The following is a 23,214-nucleotide window of genomic DNA, read 5'->3' as shown; positions in this document are numbered from 1 at the left end:
ATTCCACAAATGATGCATTATCATGAGCAAGCTTTGGACTGCTCCGGACCTCCTCATCAGCCTGACAGGGTGTGTTAGGCTGACAGAGAGTGACTGAGGCAATCTGAGCAACATGCTCAGTAAGGATTTGAATCCTGGTCTTCCATACCCCAGTCTTAAACTCTAACCATTTTACACAGCGCTGTTTATTTACTCGATTCCAGTACAGCGACATACAATCAATTAAAAGAAGACTGGGTGCACGCTTACGGAAAGGGACTACCTAAAAAGCATGGGGATAGAAATGTAAAGGAAAATGATTATTTGGAGTGGCGGGAAATACGCTTTAAATGTATAGTATTTAACGTGAAACCTGCTTATAACTTCTCTACTTTGAGCGCAGAATGAGGGGAACAGAGGTATGATCACCGCAAAGCCATGCAACCTCTTAAGAAATCTGCTTTTCGTTTTAGAGTTGCTGTTTGTATGCCGTTTTACATTGATTCCTATGTACTTCCAAAGCTCTAGTCCCTCATCAAGAGGATTCGAACCGCAATAAGAAGCCGGAAGTGTCTTTGTCAACCACAGGCACTGGGCCCTTAAAGAGCAGTTCACTCCACCCGCCAGCTGTCCGCTGCCCTAGCTTTGATGGCACGCGCGGGCCCCGCCTCCTTTTTACGTCACGCTCTCGTCGCAGCCAGTCTCTCACAGCCGTTGCTTTTTAGCTTAGCCACACCCGTCAGCCTCTCCTTCCGCCCGTCAGGAAAGTTTTTTGTCCCCGGGGCTCCTCCCTCGCCCTTCTCTCGTCTGGCTTTCCCTACGCAAGCTAAAGCGGTTTGCCCGGTGACGTAAAAAAACGGCCAGAACATTTTCGCCTCGTGACTAGAAACCAGTAGGAATTGTGGGTTCAGCTGTTTTGGTGGACTACGACTCCCATCATCCCTAATGGTCGCGCCGCGCTCACTGAGCCTGACGGGAGCTGTGGTCCAACAATGTCTGGTTTAAAGAGACCTCCTGACTTTGCCCTTTTGGGGAGCGAACTCGCTTGTTTTGTGAATGCAGCACAAGCAACTGTCCACGGGCACACCAGATGGTTTATGCCCGTTTAGTTAGATTCTGAGATGACTTAAGCCAAGCCTCGACGGGAAAAGATGAAGGTGCCTCCGAGTATATAGAGAGTGCCTTTTCTGAGCTCCTGTTGACAGCACTGGCCTAATCCTATTTCCCAAGAAGTAAGTCCGACTGAGTTTAGTATTATTACTCTTTAAAGAAACACAGTACCTGGAACAACTCATCGGGATCCCCACAAATTATTATTTATTTAAAAGTATTCTAATAGCTCTTCATAAAAAAATTACAGGGTGGTGGGAAATTGTGAATAAAATAAATTCATACAACATATAAACTCACAAATAAACATAACAAAACACAGCAAGACAAAACAACCCCAGCTCCTGAAAATTTGAAAACGTTCCAAAAACCACCTAGAATCTAAAAGGTCTGTCTTTTCGGCTGGGAACTCTGCCATCAAGTAATTCCTCAGTACACATTCGGTGCCTTCTCCCTCCCCATGCCATCAAAGAACCTGGATTTGCACCATGAACTGCCCAGAGCACTCTGCAGGTCAATAAGTTGCAGCCACACTTGGAATGTACTTGTGTACAATTCTGGTTGCTTTTTGGTTAAGAGGTAAGGGGGAACATGATAGAGGTGCAAAACATTGTGCAGGGTGTAGAGAAAGTAATATTGGAACCCAATGAGGCCATCAGGTGGAGCTGAATGTGGGACAATTCAGGACAGACAAAGGGAAGTAGAGTACTTCATAATTTAGGATGAAGGCATTATGACACTGACCGTTTTATTTTCAATTCCTTTCCTACTGCTCCCTAACATGGAATTTACCTTTCTTAAAAATTCACTGTACTGATTAGATGGACCACTGGTATGATTCTGCAGGTCTTTCTTTTTGTTCTAAAATTGGATGTTTTTCTGAGCTGGCATCTGCCCTCAGACACCTTCCTTAGCTCACCTGCAGCTGTACAAATAAAGCTATTCTCTCTTTCTGTCCTCCCTGCCCCCCCCCCTTTTCACTGTGTCTCAAGGGATCTGCTGCAGATCACCAGATGGGGACTTTATGTTTTTTTCAAAGCACTTGGATTATTTTAAGTGCTAAACAAATTAGAAAGAAGGGGTGGGCCTGGGCCAATGAGGCAAAAACACAAGTGATAATGGCAGCATGGAGGGAGGGAGGGTGGGGAAAGTACTGCTTGAAAGAGAAGCTTGATCAAGCATCTTTTTCTTAAGATCTGGGGGGGGGGGGGCGAGACACGGAATACTCAGTGATGCCATCACTTTGGCACATATGTCCAGACCCTTATTCAGCAAAATAAGCAGAAGGGTTCCCAAATGCAGCCAGGCTGGCTTATCATGTTTTAAACTTTAAGAAGAAGCACTCTTTGAAGTGGGGAGGAAGATGCTAGTACAGTATTCTACAAGCAGGGCTAAGCTCAAAAGAAGCCCCTTTTCAAGCAGTCTTGCAAAAGGTGGGTTGGATTGGGGGCCTGGTTTTGCCTATCTACTTTGAAAGGGGCTTCTCTTGAACAGCAGGATGCTTGTAAAATACTAGCAACTCTCAGTCTCTCCACCAGCACCTCATGAGGAAGGGAGTGCATTGTTGCACTGCCTTTCTTTCTTCCCAGGTGGAGGAGGGAGGGAGGGAGAAACCAAGATTTTACAAGGCTCCTGCTCAAGAGAAGCAAATGAATACGCTCCCTATTGTCTCTTTCAGTGCCTATTGAGGATCATTCTTTTTCAACAAGCTTTTATTTGGAGAGTTCCCTCCCAGTCTTGTATCTATTTGAAATTGTTTTTATTGTTGACATTTTTATTGTTAAATCACTTTAAGAGGTTTGATAGGAAGTGATTCATAAATTGAATGGAAAAAATAAATCTAAAAAGGTATGCTACTGGAAGGAATTTGTTTTGTTTTGACTAAAAAGGTATGTGTGTTTGTAAGATCGTTAACTCCAGAGTCTAGAATTATTATTGCAATGTTGAACATCTTCCAGTAAGAGGGAAACATTGCAGTTGTGTTACTGTAGCTGGGACCTTTCATTTATTTCTCTATTTTTACTATTTGGAGTTGACTTGCACTTCTCGTTAAGGAATTTCTTAATACAGTGACATCCTCAAGGCAACTTTTGACTGTTATGCCAGATGAAATAAGAGCCCCAACTGTCACTGCCTGCCAACAAGCAATTTCAAAAGAATGGTTCCAAAATCCATGGACAGGCAATACCTTTATTAGGTCCACCTAAACTGTCACAAAATACTTAAAACAAAATAAAAAAATTCCTTCCAGTAGCACCTTAAAGACCAACTAAGTTAGTTCTTGGTATGAGCTTTCGTGTGCATGCACACTTCTTCAGATAAGAAGTGTGCATGCACACGAAAGCTCATACCAAGAACTAACTTAGTTGGTCTTTAAGGTGCTACTGGAAGGAATTTTTTTATTTTGTTTTGACTATGGCAGACCAACACGGCTACCTACCTGTAACAAAATACTTAGTGAGTGAGCTTTTGAGTTCTTCAGAAATACCTCAACAGGCTGGATGTTAAGCAAAGTGAGGGAGAGGGAGTAAAGCTGGCTTGATGTTGAATCCACAAAGCCTGTTTCATTAGCTCCTTGGTGTAACATGATTACATAGAGATTTGCATTTGAGTTGAAATAAAAAAATTAAGGTCTTATATATATAATAAATGTTCATAAATGTACCAACCAAGCACATACAAAGATGTGTGGACCACATGTCTGGAGCAGCACAGGAGGACCGCCCTGAAACCATTTTGACTCCCAAACTGAACAAATGTTTTCTCTGCAAGGAGGGAGGGGGAGGGGGAGCCTCCCCATCGTCTTTTTGTTCATAAATCCTGTCTTAAGGGTATGTCTGTGTATGAATAGGGTGAGCCTGTGACCTGGCTCAGGAACTACCTGTAAGTATTTGTCATTACAAAAGACTGGCCAGGCTCCCCAGGGTATCCAATCAAGTGACCATTAACAGGTGATAAACAATGCACTCAGATTTCTGTTGTAGACCATCCTTTCTGTAATGTAGGTATGATTTATGGGGGGGGGGTTGGACTCCAGGGTGGGCAATTTAAAATGTCTATATAAGGGCGGACACACCTTTGTTCTGGGTCCTCCTCCTTTCCTGCATGTGAGGGGAGCACCCTGTTGCAACAGTTCAATAAAGATCAGACTTACAAGCTGCTTTGTTTCTCAATATTCTCTGGTTGGCCTCTGTTATTTTCTCTGAGCAATGGAGAACCTACGAAGGACTCTATAAGGGCTCTTGTGTCCCCCATAAGGGAATAAGGGCAGATTTTTGTTTATTGCAGACTGCTACCTGAAATTTATTTCTAACCCTACTCTTAGAGCCACCATAGCTAATCTAAAGGTGCAACTGATGCCAGCTGCAATTTTAGAATATATTTTTCAAAAAAATCTCTCATTATTTTAGTCTCTACCCTTGCAGCAGTAGTTCTATAGAGGACATGCCACATTATTTTATTGCTGTTTTCGGCAGTTAATACAGATTTTTCAGATCCAGCTGGGAAAGCTAATTGGTCTGAATGGCAGAAAATTGATTTTTCTGCCAGCCTCTTATAATCAAGAGACCCAATTAGCAGTGGCTGAATTCACCATGGCAGGCCTCTAAAGTGAGAGCCTATTTTCTCTTCTCAGCAGTATGATAAAGAAGTAGATTTTGTTGCTACAGTGAACATTTTCTTTTGTTGCAATTATTTCTGGTTTTTTCATTATTGTTCTCTGATGTGACTCTTGGCTGAAACAGTACAGACTGATGGTGAGTTTTATGTTCACTTAATAATCATAAGGCACTATCTTGTAATTGTTCTTTTCACTACCTTTGCTATTCGGTGGAAAATGTTAACATCAAAAAAAAATCCAGTGTCCATCTGTATTAGAAGATGAGAGATAATATCCCAATACTTTGACTAATTTATTTCCTAATACTCTTATTTCAGTAGTTACTCTTGAGTAATCATGCTTATATTCAGGGTCAAACTGGTTTCATTTTAAGAGATGTTTTAAAATGTAAGAAAATAGCACTAAAATGAAATACAGGATTGTCTTTAGTAGTGTGAACAGCTGTCCCTATGATTGACTGTGGTCCTCATTGTTGTGGACTTAAGATACAGGGCGGGGGTGGGGGCAGGGGCAGGGCGGGGGTGGGGGCAGGGGCAGGGTGGGTTTTCTAAACCATGCACACTATTTTAGCATAAGAACATTACTGCCATATCCATCTTTTTATATTAATCTAAAAACTGTTCACTGCACACAGAAAAATTATATTAAATAAATTCCATCTTATTGTTAGAATGATCTTTTTCTTTTTTTGAGGGGACAGGTTTATTGCTCAGAAAAGTGATTGGGCTCAAAAGAGAAGCAAAAGTGTAAATATCGCATTGTTGATTCCCAACTGTGTAATGTGATATGAGCTGTAAGAACAGCTGCCATATCATTTAACAGCAAAAGAACCAGATTAATTAAAATATAGCTGTTTGAATTTGCTGAATGTAATGATCTGTATATGCAGCAATGAAATGATTACAGCTAGGCTGAAGCTGATGCTATTAGAAACAGTCTCACAGTAATCTGACTTAATTTAGTTTTCTCCTCACCCTGTAGCTTAAAACTACAGTATAGCCTGACTGTCACTAAGAAAGGACAGGATGAGTAACCCATCCTCTTCATCCCCTCTCCACATCCCGTTTCAGGCCAGTTGTGATTTTTCCTCATGATCATCTATGTCCAGTTCAATATTTTAGTTTGGTTCAGTAATATAGTTTTGGTTCAGTAATAGTTTGGTTCAGTAATAACAACAATTTATGGAAGAGGAACAAACTTTCTGCTTCCACAGCCCTGCCTAGCCTCCCCTCAACTCTGGCATCTTAATGCAGTATGCCCAGGATTCATTAAACCACATTTTTCTGCTATGGTCCAAATTAGGAAACTGCAGTTTAAGCACTAGCTAGATCCCTGATTGGCAAACCATGGTTTGGAATTTTGGGTTATAGTCAGAACTTAAACCCACAATTTCCCGTTTTGAATATGTTGTAGGGCTGGCCCAAGAAGTTTTGCCACTAGAGATGCCACATCCCCTCATCTTATTCCTTGTACAGAAGCCAACTGGATCTGTAGCTGAATCCTACTTCAGCACTAATGATGAGAGAGTACACTACACTTCAGTGTACAATGATGGCAGTAGCTTAGGGGCTGCAGAGCACAAGACATGTAGTTCATGCAGCTCTGTTCTCCAACATCTCACTTGATCTCCCCAGGCACCTACTGCCTAAGGCAGCTGCTTCACTCTGCCTAATGGTAAGGCTGACCCTGAGATACTGGTGTGATGAACTCTAACAACATTGTATTAAGCCATGAGAGAGGAGAGAGCCTAAGCACTTGATTGCTCTCTCTCTCTTAGGAAACAGCCTAAGCACTGAATTGAGGTAGTGGGTTTTTACCCCACTCTTTTGCTGAAAGTGCTCCCCACGTAGCTTACAAAGATTGTAAGACAATCCCTGCCCTCAGGCTTACAACTGAAAAGACATGACAGGAGAGGAAAGGAGAATGAGGAGGGAGGGGAAAGCAAGCTCAGGCAGTGGTTCTGAAAGTGACAGCTCTTAAACCAAGCAGCTGGAGTGGAAACAGTCCAGGTGGTCTGAATGGAATAGTACAACTAAGTGACAATTGAGTGTCAAAGCAGAGTGTCAAAAGCAGCTGTCTCTCAGTAGAGGCCATTGAATAGCCTTGCTGAATATCTCCCCCTGCTCTGCAGTCTGATGGAATTGGTGCTGTTAGTTAATTTAAATTGACCAATGCAACTAGATTGTGGATGTCTCAGGCAAAAAACCCTTTTGCTTCAACTGGAGAGTTTTTTTTTCAACTGGAGACTGTTTTTAACCTGTGTTGTTGCTGCTGTGTTGTTGACTTGATGAGATGCCCTTGTGAATATAAACATGACATTGGACTCCAATTCCTATCAGTCCCAGGCAGCATGGCCAGTGATCAGAAATGATGAGAGTTGTAGTTCATCAACATCTAGAGGGCACCACATTGGCTACCCCTTCTTCCACCAATTTTGATAGAATATATAGTAGATTTTAGCTCTTGCTAATCTTCCAACCACACCGTGACATCTGAACTGGCCTCCCTCTGCATTTGATCCAGACTTTGCCACATTGGATCTCTCACACATTCCAGGGGCAATATGTGGCGTGCAGTAAAGACTGCAGCAGTTCTCCTAGTGCCAGGACTCTGATGTAGGTACAGGAAAATCCCTCTTGTTCTTTAGTGAATATCAACACAGTTGTGTTTGCCTGGGATGCATAGACTGGTAGCTACTCCAAAGCAATGCTGGGTGTGTCCTCAGCTTCAGATTATAGTTCCATTATCTGCAGGAAGGCTAGGCTCAACATTTAGCACTATTTTCCCCTCAGGTGTGTGAGAAGTTATTATTACTATTTCCAACAGTCTCTTACTCCAAAGGAAATGCCTGGTTGGCACAGGTGTGGCTTTGCTTGACAATAGAACCTCATCTGAAGCACTAAGAAGGCCTCCGGTTTCAGTCTGGAAATATCAGAATGGCAGCTTTGCCAATGGAAACCCAGCCAAAGCAGCCTCTTTGTGGGAAACATGGCCTGAGGTAATTAAGCTTCGACAACTCCTTCTGAAGAGCAGGCAAAGTAGAGCAAGAAACAAACGAAAGGCACAATCCAGCAGCCAGGAAAACCCTTTTGAAATGAACAGGAATATTACTGGTGAATTAGGCCCTCAAATGCTAAGTAGGCAAAGACTGGGAAGCCTCATGCCTGAGGGGCCAAATGTGGCCCCTCCAGGCCTCTCTGTCTGGCTCTCAGAACTCTTCCCAGGCCATGTCCCCTCTCCCCAGGCTGTGATACTTCATTCCCTGAGTGTTTCTGCCAGGCTGGAATGTGCCCTTGAACTCTCATAATGTTTCTTGCTTGCCTTGATGGAGGATGAAGAGAGGAGTATCTGAGCAGGTGTAGAAGCAAGCATACTGTATAAAGATTTTAAAAATCACATTTGTTTCTCTGTGCACTTTTTCCTCTGGCCCTGCTTACCACTGGCATGTGGCCCTCAGCTCTCACCCCAAAAGTATTCCAAAAGTATATAATAACCTTACAGTGCAATCCCATACCTGTATATTCATCCAGAAGCAAATTCTACTGAGTTGAGGGGAAGGCTTGCTTCTGAGCAGACATGACTAGGGTTGTACTGTTTGAGTCTTGGGAATGGGGAACCTGTGGACCTTCAGATGCTGTTGGACTCCAACTCCCACCAGCCTCAGCCAGCATGGCCAATGATCAGGGTTGATGGGAGCTGGAGTTCAGCAATGCCTCTGAAGGGCTGCAGGTTCCTCATCCCTGCTTAGGAGAGTCGGTCTTCCTTGGGAAGGCTGTTGCATAACACGGGTGCTGCTATCGAAACCCAACCCCCCACCCTCTGGTGATAGCCAGCATCACTCCATTTGGTGGAGGCACTCAGGGTTCAGTTAGGTACACAATACATATGTGACAAGGTATTTTTTTCAGGTAATGCATAAAATTACAGGAAGCCTAAACTGAAAAGTGTTACAGTTTGGGTTTATATAACCTGATGTCACAAACAGTCCAATTACATATTTTAACCACCTTTCTTATGCAGCGTGTATGCTCACATGCCATAACAGCGATCTCTCATGCCCTTACCCAAATAATAATATAATAATAATAATTTATTATTTATACCCCGCCCATCTGTCTGGGCCTCCCCAGCCACTCTGGGCGGCTTCCATAGAAACCAAAAATACAGTAAAATATCACACGTTAAAAACTTCCCTGAACAGGGCTGCCTTAAGATGTCTTCTGAATGTCAGGTAGTTGTTTATCGCTTTGACATCTGCTGGAAGGGCGTTCCACAGGGCGGGCGCCACTACCAAGAAGGCCCTCTGCCTGGTTCCCTGTAGCTTTGCTTCTCGCAATGAGGGAACCGCCAGAAGGCCCTCGGCGCTGGACCTCAGCGTCCGGGCAGAATGATGGGGGTGGAGACGCTCCTTCAGGTATACTGGACCGAGGCCGTTTAGGGCTTTAAAGGTCAGCACCAACACTTTGAATTGTGCTCGGAAACGTACTGGGAGCCAGTGTAGGTCTTTCAAGACCGGTGTTATATGGTCTCGGCGGCCGCCCCCAAATGAAGTTGACCTTATTTTCTCCATCTTCCTTGGCCCATCAGGATCCGGGTTGATCCACATCTCTTCAGATGAGGCAGGCTGTTATCAGCAACTTCTGATGCAACAGTTAGTCAAGGAGCCAAAGAAGACAACTCGCTCTCTTCTCAAGGAAGCTCACAACTTCAACAAGGGCACTCATTCAAGCCGGGCCAGCAGCCTGCCTCTCTGATCTATTATGCATTCCCACTCAAAATATTGACTGTTACAAATTAATAATTTATATAAGAAATATATCAATAAATCCAAGGTTATATACCTAAAGTTACTGGTAACCAACGGGTATAACTAATCTGCTTGGTCTCTTAAGATCAGTCAACCCAAAATTTGTCCTTTTGTTTTCAGAGCTGTGCACAGAACATATGAAGAAAGCATGTGAAAGAAGCTTTTGGGGGCTCAGAGTTTTTCTAGCATCAAAGCAACATTTTAAAAAGATGCTGGTGAAATTCATCATTTTAAATACACACACACATTTTTATTAATTTTCACAATAAAACCATTACATTAAAGAAAAAGAAATAAAATGAAACATTTAAAATAACTGTATACACTTAGTATTATATCTACATTGTGGGATTACTTGAATCCCCCGACTTCCCTCCACTCCCTCCCCTGGTTCCTTTGTATTATCTTCATTTATGCATGTCAATAAAGTCTTTATCTCTAATTACCTCCAAATTTAAACATTATCCATAGCATTACAAGTGTTTTTAAAATCCTGCCAATGTATTCACTTCCTTACAGTGCTTTTGTAAATATGCAAGAAACATTTCCCACCCTTTTTTATATTTGTTACTATCTTGATTTCTAAGTTTCCCAGTTAGTTTAGCCATTTCCGCATATTCCATTAACTTAATTTGCCAATCTTCCTTAGTGGGGACTAGCAATATTTGAGCGGCCGTTGTTGGATACCGTATTTTTCGCTCCATAAGGTGCACCTGACCATAAGGCGCACCTACTTTTTTTGGGGGGGGGGATTCAAGGGAAAAAAAATATGCGGCTCTTGGGGGCTTTTGCGGGAGGTGGGGGAAGTGAGAGAGCCTCGCTCAGATGAAGGCTCCCCGCTGCCCTGCGGAGGCTTCGCAGGCTACCCCAGAGCTGCTCGACCCAAAGAGCAGGTCGGGGAGCCTTCCCGCTGCTCCCCGGGGCTGGTGGTGGGGGAAGCGTGACTTTCCCCCACCGCCAATCCCACAAGCTCGGGGAGCAGCCTTTCTTTACATTTCACTTATTTTCCCTTGTTTTGTACACTTTTGCCAATTTAATCATTGTTAAATATCACCTATACATCATTTTCATATAATTCTCTTTAAATAAGGTTGTTGTTGTTTAGTCGTTTAGTCGTGTCCGACTCTTCGTGACCCCATGGACCAGAGTACGCCAGGCACTTCTGTCTTCCACTGCCCCCCGCAGTTTGGTCAAACTCTTTAAATAAGGTACAGGCCGTAAATTTTATATCATTCTTCCATAGTATTTCCCAATCTGTCATTTGAATATTATTCCCACATCTATTGCCCACTTTATCATAACACACTTGACCTCTTCATCCTTAGTTTCCCATTCCAACAATATATTATACATTTTTTATAATAATTTTCTATTATTTCTCTCTGGAAATTTGAAATTTCATAGGTGAATCCTTTCTTTTTATCATTTTTAAATACTTCATTTAACTGAAAATATTATAACCAATATGTTACCTTCCCTTTTATTTCTTGAGATTCCTTCGATTTTAATTGATTATCGATTTCAGTTAACAGCTCTCTATATGTTGCCCAATTAGTTGTGAAATTCAGCATTCAAGGGAGTTCTACATTCAGCACAGAAGGTCATAGGTGACTTTTATTTAATGCACGACATCTGGTTGTTTTAATAATTCCCTTGGCTAATTGCCAGTGCAACGGTGAAACATGAAACTCCTGGCACAAGTAAATAATGCTAACTTGGAGAGAGGGAGAGAGGGTAAAGTATACAGCACTGAAGCTTTGCCTCAACAGCTGGCCCCACTCAAGAATTACAATCTTTACTGTTAGTTGAAGCATTTGTTTAAAAAAAACGGGATTTCATAGTCATAACTTTTATTTTTTTTAAAGAGTTCAGATGAGATGTGAGAAGATGCTGTCAAATGCAGACTCTCCAGAGTGCCTCTGCTATTGACTTCGCCTTTTCTTAAAAATATATATACTAAATTTCTGATCAATGGGACATTTGTCCTACAGCAATAATGGCTACCCACAAGGTGAGCCGGGATGAAAATATATCCCACATAAAACTCAGAGAGGCCATGGAGTCTCTCATAAGCACTTTTTATGGCCTTCCTTAGGAAGTTTAACAGCTCCTCAGAAGTTGCAGGGGTAAGATTAGCCTACTTGAGTCCTGTTACCTCCCTCCACCCTCTCTCACACACACCTTGGTACATTTCTGATATGAAACAAACACTGCCTTTCTTTATTGTTGGGTTAGCAGTCTACCGCACAAAGCAGACATTACTTCATAAAGTTCTCTGCTGTTTTATATTTCTGAGATTATTAAGGGGCAGACAAAAATGGCTGTTTCCTTACAGGGTCTGCCTCTGTGTACAGGTCAATTTGAGAACCAAGGGGCCTAATGATTGAGGCCTAGATTTTAATATCTCCTTTGGCTTACTTCACAAACAAAAGCTCCAACCAAGAAACTGAAGTAAAAAAATTTAAGGGAGAAAAGAAATGAAAAATGGGATAGTAAATAGGGTTGCCATGTGTCCTCTTTTTCCAGGACACATTCATTTTTCATGGCAATCCATAGTTAAAAGTAGAAGTTGGCAAATGTGTCCTCTTTTTTGCTCTTCAAAATATGTCAACCCAACTATATCGTTCATGATATGGCACATTCATATACGCACTAGTAATTATTCACTGAAAACTATTAATGAAGATAGTTCCTGCCCTGCCCCTTAATCAAAGGATATCTAAATGAAAAATATGTACCTGAGATAAAAAATAATTAGATCATTGCAGTGCCTTTCATCAACTGAACTGTTCTCTGCGATCTTAACAATTGCGGCTCTTTATTCTGGTGCCAGCCGAGAAGTTTGCATAAGGTGAAGATAAAACAGTGGAGACCTTGAAAGGGTCAAAGGAGGAAAAAAAACAAGGAAGCAAAACTCAGTCATATCTAGAAAGTATAAAGTAACAACAGATAAGTGGCTTAAGATCCAAAGATGAAAGATACTATACCGAAGTAGGGCCTAAGTTATGAGGATATCATAGGGTGGTATCCACTGAAACCATACTCAGAGTAAACACATTAAAATCGATGGAGTCAAGTGTGTTATTTCAATGGGACTACTCAGAGTAAACCTAATTTTAGATCTCACCAATTGGGTGCATATAGAAATACATAAGGACCAGGACCTGCTATGGGTACTTTCTCCTACATCTAAAGCTTATCTTACCCTCTCCTTTGCAATATGTTCGACAAGTGTACTGGGCATTAAATTGAACCTTGATCTGCCCTGTCTTGGTCATCCCAACATGCTTGAGGCATGCTGTCCACTTCTGGTTTTATTTTTATTTTTGGAGTACTCCAAGTACATTTAGCACTGCAAGGAGAAGAAGAAGAAGAAGAAGAAGAAGAAGAAGAAGAAGACAACGACGTTGAAATAGAGTACATAGCCCCCAGGGAGGGGTGGGGTTAGTGATGTCACCTATTTCTAGCCAATCAGCACTGTGCACAGCCTACCTTTCTATAAATTCATTAGTATTATTTAGTTGACTAATACAAAATATTTACAGGTGACTTACTCTCCCCAGACCACATACCTCACTGGTCCTACTTCACCCCCCGAATGGTTTTGCCTGACTGGCATGTGCCCTTGAGCTCTGCTAATGCCCCTTGATTGACTGGATGGACAATACAGGAGTGTGCATGTGTGTAAAACTAGCGTACAACACAAAGATGTATTTACAATCATTGCTCCACCCACTTTTGCCTTTGGTCCTGCCCAGCATTGGCATATTTCCCTTGGAAGGCTGCTCAGAAGGGAATGCAGCCCTTGGGCTGAAAAAAAATTCGCTGCCTCTGGCCTAACCTACCCCACAGGGTTATTGTGAGGCTAAAATGAGTATGGCATAATTATGTTTGCCTCCCAATCCCAAAGCAGGTAGTTGCACCTCAGAAGGCGTGTGTGTGTGTGTGTGTGTGTGGAGATCCAGCCCCCGTCTCCCTTTTTATGATCACACCCAGGCCAAGGGGCCTGTGGAAACCTCTTCCCTCCTTCATTTTTTTTGTACCTTTTGATCAAAGCGTCCTATTTGATCCTGCTTAGGTGACGTGAGTCAAGGGCAGCAAGCGCTTGTTCTAAAAAGGAAGCCAGCTGGGGGAAAGTCTCAGCTAGCAGAACTGTATGTACCCACGAATTCCGCCAAGGCAATGGCATCGAGTGGTTCTCGTCTCTGACATGCTTCTGCTTGGCAGAAAATGCCGGAGACAGCAACAGCTGCCTTGCTCTCCTGCAGACTCTAATCCGCCAGGTTTACACAGTTGTTGGAGGAAGATTAAAGGCAAAAGCCATAAAAAAAAGAAGAAAGAAGAAGAGGAGGCACTGATTGGGGAAGCTGTTCAAGCTCCATAACAAAGGTAGGCCTATGTGCCTGCTGCTCATCGCCTCTGACTCCCATGCCAAATAAGTGCTCATAATTGAAATAGGATCCAGAGGGCTGCCGTTTTTGTTTTGATTTGTATCTTACCACCTCTGCCACTGTGCTTTTAATGTCAGCTTTCCATGTAGAAATTCAAGCATGTTGCATCCCCCCTTTCCTTAAAGTTTCTACCGCTGTAATAATGAGGAAGTGGAATCTGTAGATCGTGTTCTTTTGTTTCTATGCTGGAGTTTGGCAGCAGATGAATGGCCCATTGCTGACCAAACTACTGGGAAGGTCAGTTCAATCCTACGTTAAATATCTAATGGAAGGTACAAGCACACAGTGGCAAAATTTCTGTCGGCAGCAGGGAGGCCAAGAGAACAACTCAGCACTTGAAACTGGAAGGACCATCTTCAAGGATTAACTTGAGAGTATTGTAGTTTTATATGATAGTTTTTAATGTTGTACTTCACAATCTGTTTTGCTCCAAGATTCTTGTGTACTGTATGCTTTATTATTTTTGCTCTATTGACTGTAAGAAATTGATTGATGTCGAAATGGCTGCAATGCTAAGCACATTACTTACTTTTGAGTAGAGATGGGTGGATCTGTTGATTTTGGTTTGCCTCGTTTTTTCCAGTCTCAAGTTCAGTTTGCCACATTTCCACATCCGTTTGCAATTTTTTAGAAAACAAAGTCTTCACAAAAATATGTCAGCATCTTAGTTTGCATTTCTCTTAATATAGTCATACTTTCCTGCCATTTTGCCTAACAAGCCTTTTCCTGTATGATTGTGCATTTCCGTATGATTCTCATTAATATGCATTTATTTTGGTTTGCAAAATTCAAAGAACTACAAATTTCAAAGAATAGATGCTTACTGTTTTCTCATGGTTTTGGGGAAGCGAGAATTAGGTAGGTTTACAAAAAATAATAATTCAAGAGCCAAACTAAATTTCCCCACCATTTGTAAGTAAAAATGCATCAAAAATTATATATAGTGAATTGTGGATACATATTTTTATGTTTTCTTTTTCTGAACATAATTGAAATAATTATTTTGAAAAAGCATCAGGGGAAACGCACATGACTGTACATCTATTATATGCGGGTCCAGCCTGAATCTGACTGATTTCAAGGGGATAGTTAAGTACACGTCCTCAAATCTCCCATGTTGAAATCAGGGTGATTCAGAAATGCTTAACTTTGGGGAGATCATGCTGCTGGTTTTGGCTTTTGTTTGTTTGTTTAAAAAAAGCAAACTATATCAAAGCACAGATTCTCAGGAAACAGAAATATCTTCTGTGCCCAGCTATATTCACTTCTGTACAATCATAATATAAATGCAGCTTTGATTGGAAGAGACCCTCAAGCTTATTCTGACACAAGGCAAGACCACCCACCCTTCAGCTGCCCCCCCCCCACTACATCACAGATGGTTCCAAAGAATGCAGAATCCATTTACTAGCAGGAGCCAGAGCAAACTTCCACCCCACCTCCCGCTTTGGGAACTCCTGTGCTGGATTACAGAGACATCTGCGGGGATTTAATGTGAGCAAGAAAGTGCCTGCCAGGCCTTAGGCCAGAATTGTTTTGTGCATATATTTGGGGGCTTAGGCTAGGAGATAGCCCTTTGTAAGCAGAAATTTCCCAAGACATTTTTGAGGCCTGAAGGCAAAAATGCAGACTGTGCTCTCCGTGGTGATAGAAATGAATTGGCTGGGTTCTCCTCCTACCCTGCGCCATCCACACTTAAAATATGGCTCCCAAGGCAGGCTGTCTAAGGCTGTTCCTATGTCCAAATCGGTGCATGTCAGAAGCGGCTAAGTACAGACAGTCTGCGCTTCAAAAGTGAAATCACAGGACAACACATTTTAATTTTTAACAGTGTTTCCATTGCAATTAAAATGTTAGCTTGCCAAGTGCTTGCCAATCTTCCAGAGGCCTTTGCCCACTTTGGCTAGAGCACTGGCATGTGTGAGAGGAGTGTTTATATCCTACACTGCAATCCTATTCATGCTTGTTTGTGAATAACTCCTATTGAATGTTAGCAGTGGGTCAGTAGGATTGTACTGTTAATGACTGCATGCGTTAACTGCTGGCACAATTTCTGCTGTCTCTAATGACCACAGTAGCTTTCTTTTTTTAAGGAGGCTTACTTTAAAAAGAAATGAAAAGCAAAAAATTAGGGAAGGGATGTAGAGCAGAGAAGGGGGACTCTCTCCTCTTATATGCTCTTGCACTCTCTCTCTCTCTCTCTCTCTCTCTCACACACACACACACACACAGAGAGAGAGAGAGCAGGGGGTCTTACCCATAGAGGCTAGTGGCACGGGGCGCCAAGTTCTGGAGGGCGCCAGGGAAGAGGTGTAAGCTGGACATGGCGCCTCTCAGCATCAGCTTGCTGCCCTCACCCGCCTCTGCCGCGCCCAGAGCCTCTGTCTGCCTTGGCCACTGTGGCACAAAGCGGCCAGCTGAGCCGGAAGGAGCCGCATCTAGCCGCTGCCCTCTTCCTCCAGCCCCACCAGCAGCACCGTCCTCCCTAAAAAAAACTCTGGGAAACGGGGGGGGGGGGCATCGGAGGGAGCTTTGCACCACAGCACCAGATATGCTTAGGACGGCCCTGCACACACACACACACACACAGAGAGAGAGAGAGAGAGAGAGAGAGAGAGAGAGAGAATGGGCAAATCTATCCAGTTCAGTTTCTCTTGGTTTGTCATTCACTCTTAATTTCACTTCTCCACATTGCTACATCAGTTTGCATTATTATTTTTTAAAGTCCCTGTGAAAATTTATCCCACTTCTGTATTCAGTTTTACCTAATATACACATTTTTGAGAAAATTTCCCCCAGCACAATGCATTTTCATATGCTGTTTTTACAAATACAACCATTTATATACAGACTTTGATATATGCATTTTTGTACACATTATTTATGGCTGGAAAACTGCATTGCAAATTTCAGAGATGGGCAATTTTCAACAGATGGCTGCGTTATGGCTTACATATTGTTTTGGAAATTGTGGATTTGGTAGGTTTGCCTTTAAATGCAAACTGAATTGAATTCTCCCCATCCTGACCTGATGCCTACTCAGATGTGATATTCCTGACCAAGCAGCAGCCATGCAGCCAAATGTCAGCCCAGATGCACAGATTACTGGAACTGTTTCACATTGACTCCTTGCCAGAACATCTTGCAGCCTGAGCAATAACTGACCCTAGTTGTAGGGCTGTCACCAATGCTGGCCTGCCTGTGTATCTTTTATTAAGTGGGTTATAACAAGCTAAATATGTTATTGGCCTGGCATTCTGCACAGTACTGAATGGAAGGGGCATCCCTTCATTCTGTATGCAACCGTGGGTCAAATCATGGCCAGTCTGTTCTGACCTATAAGGAAGTCAGAATGTACCACAGCAACAGGCAGCAATAAATTATACGGCTGGTTCCTGTGCCTGAGAGCTAAATTGGGAATTCTCAAACCTTCTCTCTCTCTCTCTCTCTCTCGCTCGCTCGCTTGCCCTCTTTTCAGGGCTTGTAAACACATTTTAAAAGACATTTTGTCATCTTACACTATTGATTATCAGGCACATATATGATGAATATCTTGTATGCAAAGAGGAGACCAATCTGGCCCCAAGGTACAAGGAGCTTTCATAGAATCATAGAAATTATAGAGTGGATTCCTATACCCCAATCGGCTCAGATCTTCCCCCAGGCCAGACTATTCCAGCTCCCCAATCTCCTCCCACTCTTCCTCATGAATTACCCTCTCCATTATGTCTCCATGATGCTCTTGACACTCTCCTTATGGAGGTCTTCAACAATGCAAAATTGTAAGTTAATTTTGAAAACTTTATTATGGGTTGCCTTCATTTAAATAAGGCAATTTTATCTTAGCTATCTTAGGATGGATACCTTTTTATTTCTGCAGAGAAATAAAAATACATAGCTGCATCTGATTGATTGATTGATTGATTGATTGATTGCTTTATTGCCAGGCATCTGTATTCTGCTTTTCATCATGCAGTCCCAGGGTGGGTCCATGCAACTCAATACAAGTAAACCATGGAATACATAAACTAGACTACAGTAATACATCACCAGATTATGAATTAAACTGAATCAAATAGCAATCAGAGACAGCAGCAACTCTGTGGTGGGAGGGATATTCTGATTTTGTCCTCCACAAACAAAGGCTTGTGGGAAGAGGGTGCATCTTGACCACACATCAAAATATTTATAGTGATGAAGGTTACATTTACAGATGCACCTCAGAAGGGAGGGCTTTGCACTACCTGGGAGCTGCCCCAGAAGAGGCTATTTCATGCACTGCTGCCCCATGGACTTCAGAGGGTGGTGCAAATTCCAGCAGAGTCTCCACTGCAGATCTCTAGGCAAGGAAATGCAACCTGAAGTTTACAGAGAAGCCAACAACCATCTTGGTTACCTCAAACGGCTTGCTCAAGGGTATATACTGAAGCTAAGGGGCCTGTTTGCTGTCCTCCTGGGATGCCCTTTAAAGAAAACATGAGAGGGCTGATTGAGAGTGAAACTGGAAGAGGCACCAATACTAGAGAACAAACAGAAGCGTTTGTTGCAGAGAACAAAGGAAAGATGACTCCTAAATTATAGCAAATGGGTCTTGTGTGTATATGTGTTATTGTGTCTTAGCAAATATTGAGACCGTCTTTCCAGAGCAGTAAAGAGAAAAGTCTCATCAAAGGATCGTATTGGTGAGGGGAAAGCATGATACACATCAGTGGATAGATGGAAAGTATGTGTTGAAACTTCAGTGAAGAAAAGCACAATGCCTCCCGAAAGAACCTTTAAGAACTGTGTCTACACACATGACAATTTAAATTACAGATTTGCGAGGGCGAGGGCATCATACCACAGCAGCATACCTGAGAAAATGAAATAAAGCCAAACAAGCAGCCAGGCCTCAAATATTTTATGATAGCCAGAAAGCTCCTAGCTTAGTGTGCAACTGCAACTATTGGATATATGAGAACTGGCCTGAGTTCAGAGATGCTTTCGGAGGTCTGACTGTTCATCTTAAGGAGCTGGGTTTCTTGGGCGAGAAATGTCAGCCTGGAAGGCTTCTGAGAGAACTAGACTTGTTTGTGAGAGATTGCTGGCGTTAGCATCTCGTTCTGATCTCAGCTGGAATATTGTGAGAACAGCCAGCTTCCCTCCTGGGGCTTCAGAGGCTGGAAGTAGAGGAGGGAGGGGGTTGGGAGATGCAGTGCTTGGACAGCTAAAACAAGCAAATAAATAAAATCAGGGAAGGGATATTTTCCTCCTCTGTAGCAGTTTGCCAGCAGCTGTGGTGATGGTCAGAAGGAAGGAAAGCTCTTCAGACCAGAGGGCAGGCAACACCTATCTTGCTCCATTCATTTCAAAGCAACTTAACTTCCAAAATAATAGCTAAGAACACAGGAAGAGTCCTGCTGGATAATGTTAAAAGTCTATTTAGTCCAGTATCCTGTACTCACAGATTCCAACCAGATGCCCATTATGGGAAGTCCACAAGCAGGGTCAGAGTATAGCATTGTCTCCGCACTTGTGATTCCCAGCATTCTGGTATTCTGGGGGGGGGGGGGTAGAACACAAGACACCATGGCTGGTAACTATTGCTAGTCTTATTCTGCCATGAATTTGTCTAATTCTCTTTTAAAAGCCATGCAAGTTGGTGGACATCGTTACATCTTGTGTTAGCGGGTTCCACACTTTTAAGATTGTTGAACACTTTTAGTTCAGACTTATGTAATAATCACACAAACACACACACTTTGATAACTGCTAATATTCATTTTCTTTTGTCAGCTTAGGGCTTCCATTTTTGTAATTCCAGAGGTGGCACAGCTGCCATATTACTATAAGCTTATATAGAAAAGCACACAGGATTGCAAAGGCATGCGCACACACTTCACTAAATAATAAAGTTCTGAAGCAAGCCACAATAGCCACTTTTCCCCCCCTTCACCCACAGCCCACAATGAAATCCACCCTCTTTCTGCCTTCACTCCCCTCTCTATAAGTCCTCCATCTCATTAATGGCAATTTTGGAGGAGGAGGAGGAGGAGGAGGAGGAGGAGAGAAGAAGAAGAAGAAGAAGAAGAAGAAGAAGAAGAAGAAGAAGAAGAAGAAGAAGAAGAAGAAGAAGAAGAGATGATGTGGCAGAAACAGACATATCAAAAACACAAGGGGGGAAAGAGAAAAGGGAGAGGGCAGCCTCAACTGCAGAAACATGAAAACAGTCATTGGACATTTTCTTAGGAAACTACCAGTATTATTAAAATAGCTCAAGAAATTCCTGCCAAATATTTTGAAATTTTTCCAGGCTTGCTTAAGATAGATCATTGTCTCTTTCACAGCCAAGGCAATCAAACCTCAAGTCCACCTTCCAGGATAGCCAGGTGAATTTGTTTACTTTGAGGATTTGTACGTGTTCTTCAGCCAAAGAGACTCCCAAAGAGGCTTACATGCAGTCAGGTTAAACAAGGCAGTTCCTGCCTGTAGGCTTACCATCTAAAAGACACAACATACAAGGAAAACAGGACCAGGAGGGAAGAGGGCAAAAGGAAAAGCAAACTTGTGTGACAGTTCTTAAAAGTTAAATAGTAGTTCTTGGGCCCTGCTTTCCATCTTTCCCACTGAGCCAGCCTGCTGGAGTAGCTGCTACCAGTGGAGAAGGAGGAGGCCCAATAGAGTTGGCATTTCAGCAGAACTGACTTGTTTAGTCACAAATAATTGCTGCCTGCAGAAACTAGAAACCAAACTTCTGGCATTTGTTCTGCCCCAATTATATGGCACATATCCTAAAATACTCAGTGGGAGTTATTCCTTAGTAAGTGTATTTATTACTAGGCTGCAGTTCTATATCTGTTTACCCCATTGAACTGAGTAGGTCTTACTTATGAGTAGACATGCACAGTGAGAGGCAGATTAAAGAGAAAGCAAGGGACAGGGATTGTGCAAGGATCCGAACCAAATGGTGAGGCTTATCTGCCTTTGAACAGCAGAGACAGACAGACCTGCCTTTGCTGCAAAGCTCAGCTGATGCTTCACTGGCTGAATCGGCCACTGAATTGGAACACGGCATTAATTAGATTACATGTGGATGGTCAGGCCCTGCCAAGAATAGCTAACAGAGGAAAGCTCTTCCAGAGCCCAAAACAATGAATGAGATATTTATGGCTTCTTAGGGCAGTAGTCAATTATGTTTTGCTCAGAGCAGAGCCACTGAAATTAATGGGTCTACTCTGAGTAAAACTTAGTTGAATACCACACCTGGGAATAATATCACCCAGACCACCAAGGCTGTATTATTTATTATCTACATAGGTATGTGGGTATTATCTATAGAGATCCAGGGTTCACTTCTCATGGCACATAATTAAACTATGGAACTCACTCCCACAGGAGGCAGTGATAGCCACCAACCTAAATGGCTTTAAAAGGGGATTAGACAAATCCATGGAGGACAAGGCTATAAACAGCTGCTAGCCACTGTCAGAGGCATCATGACTCTAAATACCAGTTGCTGGGAATTGCAGGTGAGCAGAGCGCTGTTGTGCTCATGTCTAGCTTATAGGCTTCCCACAGACATCAGGCTGACTAGTGTGAGAACAGGATGCTGGACTAGATGGGCCACTGGCCTGATCCAGAAAGCTTGTCGTGTTCTTGTGCTGCTCTGCCCTTTCTTCCTTTCTGGCTCAGCCTGCTCCATGAAGATGGCTGCTGTTGACATCCTTTCTGCTGAGCCAGGTGGTGCTACCAGCAAGGACGATCAAAGCAGGTAAGGGGCTGCGCCCTAGCTACATGCATTAGGTCAGGATCTTGTTAGATGCAAACTCACAATGCAAAGGCATCAATTTTACAGGCAGAAACCAAGACAGTTTCAATGGCAAATACATTCAGCAACAGATAATAATAAAGGAGAACAAAAAAAAAAAATGTTTCTCTTCATGTTGGCTCCTGTTACTCTAGTAACTGGGATAAGGTTGCCATCATTGCCAGTTTGTTACCATAGTTATTAATGCCCTGAGACAAAGTAAGCAAGTACTGGATTTCTCTCTGCTGCTAAAGAAGGAAGGGCTTTCCCCCAGTTAGAGAGTTTCCCAGATTGTCTCAAATGTAACTAATGGCATAAGCAGCTTCAACTTTGGAACAGATGACAATCAATGAGCTTTAGGAAAAGAGCTTTACACCAACTTTCACCAAGCAGGGGCCCTCCTGATGTTTTCAACTACAGATGGGATGGAGATTGTAATCCAAAACATCTGGAGGATCGTAGGTTGGGGAAGGTTGTTCTCGTGTGTGTGTGTGTGTGTGTGAGAGAGAGAGAGAGAGAGAGAGAGAGAGAGAGAGAGAGAGAGAGACATGGGTTTTCAGTCTACATAAAGATGCTCAATCAGACTTCCAAAAGATGCAATTAAATCTCTGCTTTGAATTGCACCTGAAAGGAGACTTCTGGAAGAAAGTCTGCTAAAGGCATAGGAGCAGCGTCAGGGGGAAAGGCGGTGGCTCTTGCCTGAAGCAGTGGTGCCCAAGAATGATATCAATAGTCAGTTCACAACCATGTTAGTTGCAAGACCCAGTGGGTTGTATTCAACAAAATCCTATGCAGAGTAGACCCACTGGAATTATTGAACCCATTATGTCCATTAACTGCAGTGGGTTTACTCTGAGTAGGACTAGCACTGAATATCACCCACAGTAAACAATCCTCCCTCCCTCTTACACCTCGCAACCTCTGCTTCCTCCCGTCCTCAAAACAGAACTTTGGAAACGGCCTTATCCTGACTCAGACCCTTGCTCCATCTCAGTGGTGGCTGCCATCCTCTGAGGCTGGGAGGGGGGAAGGCAAGGATACCAAGCAGGAGGCAGAGCCAATCACAGGCAGGACCGACTAATTCCATTCCCTCATCCAATTCCCCCCTCTGAGTCGCAGTACAAAGGCAACACAGAGACTAAGGAGGAGGAAGCTGACAAGCAGTACCACCCATGGATTGGATGTAAGAAGCAAACAGGTGGGGACTGGAGGGGAGCAGGATGAAGATAGTGGGGCAATGCTCCTCTTGCCCTAGGGGACCAGCCTTCACCGGTCCATCTAGCTCAATACAAACTGGCAGAAGATCTCCAGGATTTCAGACATCTCCTAGCCCTACGTGGAGATGCAGGGGGTAGAACCTGGGACCTTCTGCATGCAAAACAGATCCCCTACCACTGAGCTATTATTTCCATATTTGCAGGCTCCCTCTATATTTTAGCTATATAGGACTACTGCACCCTTC

At 42.9% G+C, this 23,214-nt stretch overlaps 1 long non-coding RNA gene across 1 annotated transcript; it reads left to right on the top strand.

Annotated features, from left to right (window-relative positions):
• Positions 1–245: 245 nt before the first annotated feature.
• On the top strand, positions 246–9,599 carry LOC309347650. The gene is made up of 2 exons (XR_014159002.1): positions 246–1,215; positions 9,296–9,599. It is a non-coding gene; the product is annotated as an uncharacterized lncRNA (long non-coding RNA).
• The last annotated feature ends 13,615 nt before the right edge of the window (positions 9,600–23,214 follow it).

Source organism: Podarcis erhardii (assembly GCF_964252035.2).
Source record: "Podarcis erhardii genome assembly, chromosome: 7".
Lineage (NCBI taxonomy): Eukaryota > Metazoa > Chordata > Lepidosauria > Squamata > Lacertidae > Podarcis > Podarcis erhardii.
The sequence above is the reverse complement of the archived record's forward strand: the minus strand, read 5'-3'. Positions and strand labels throughout refer to the sequence as shown.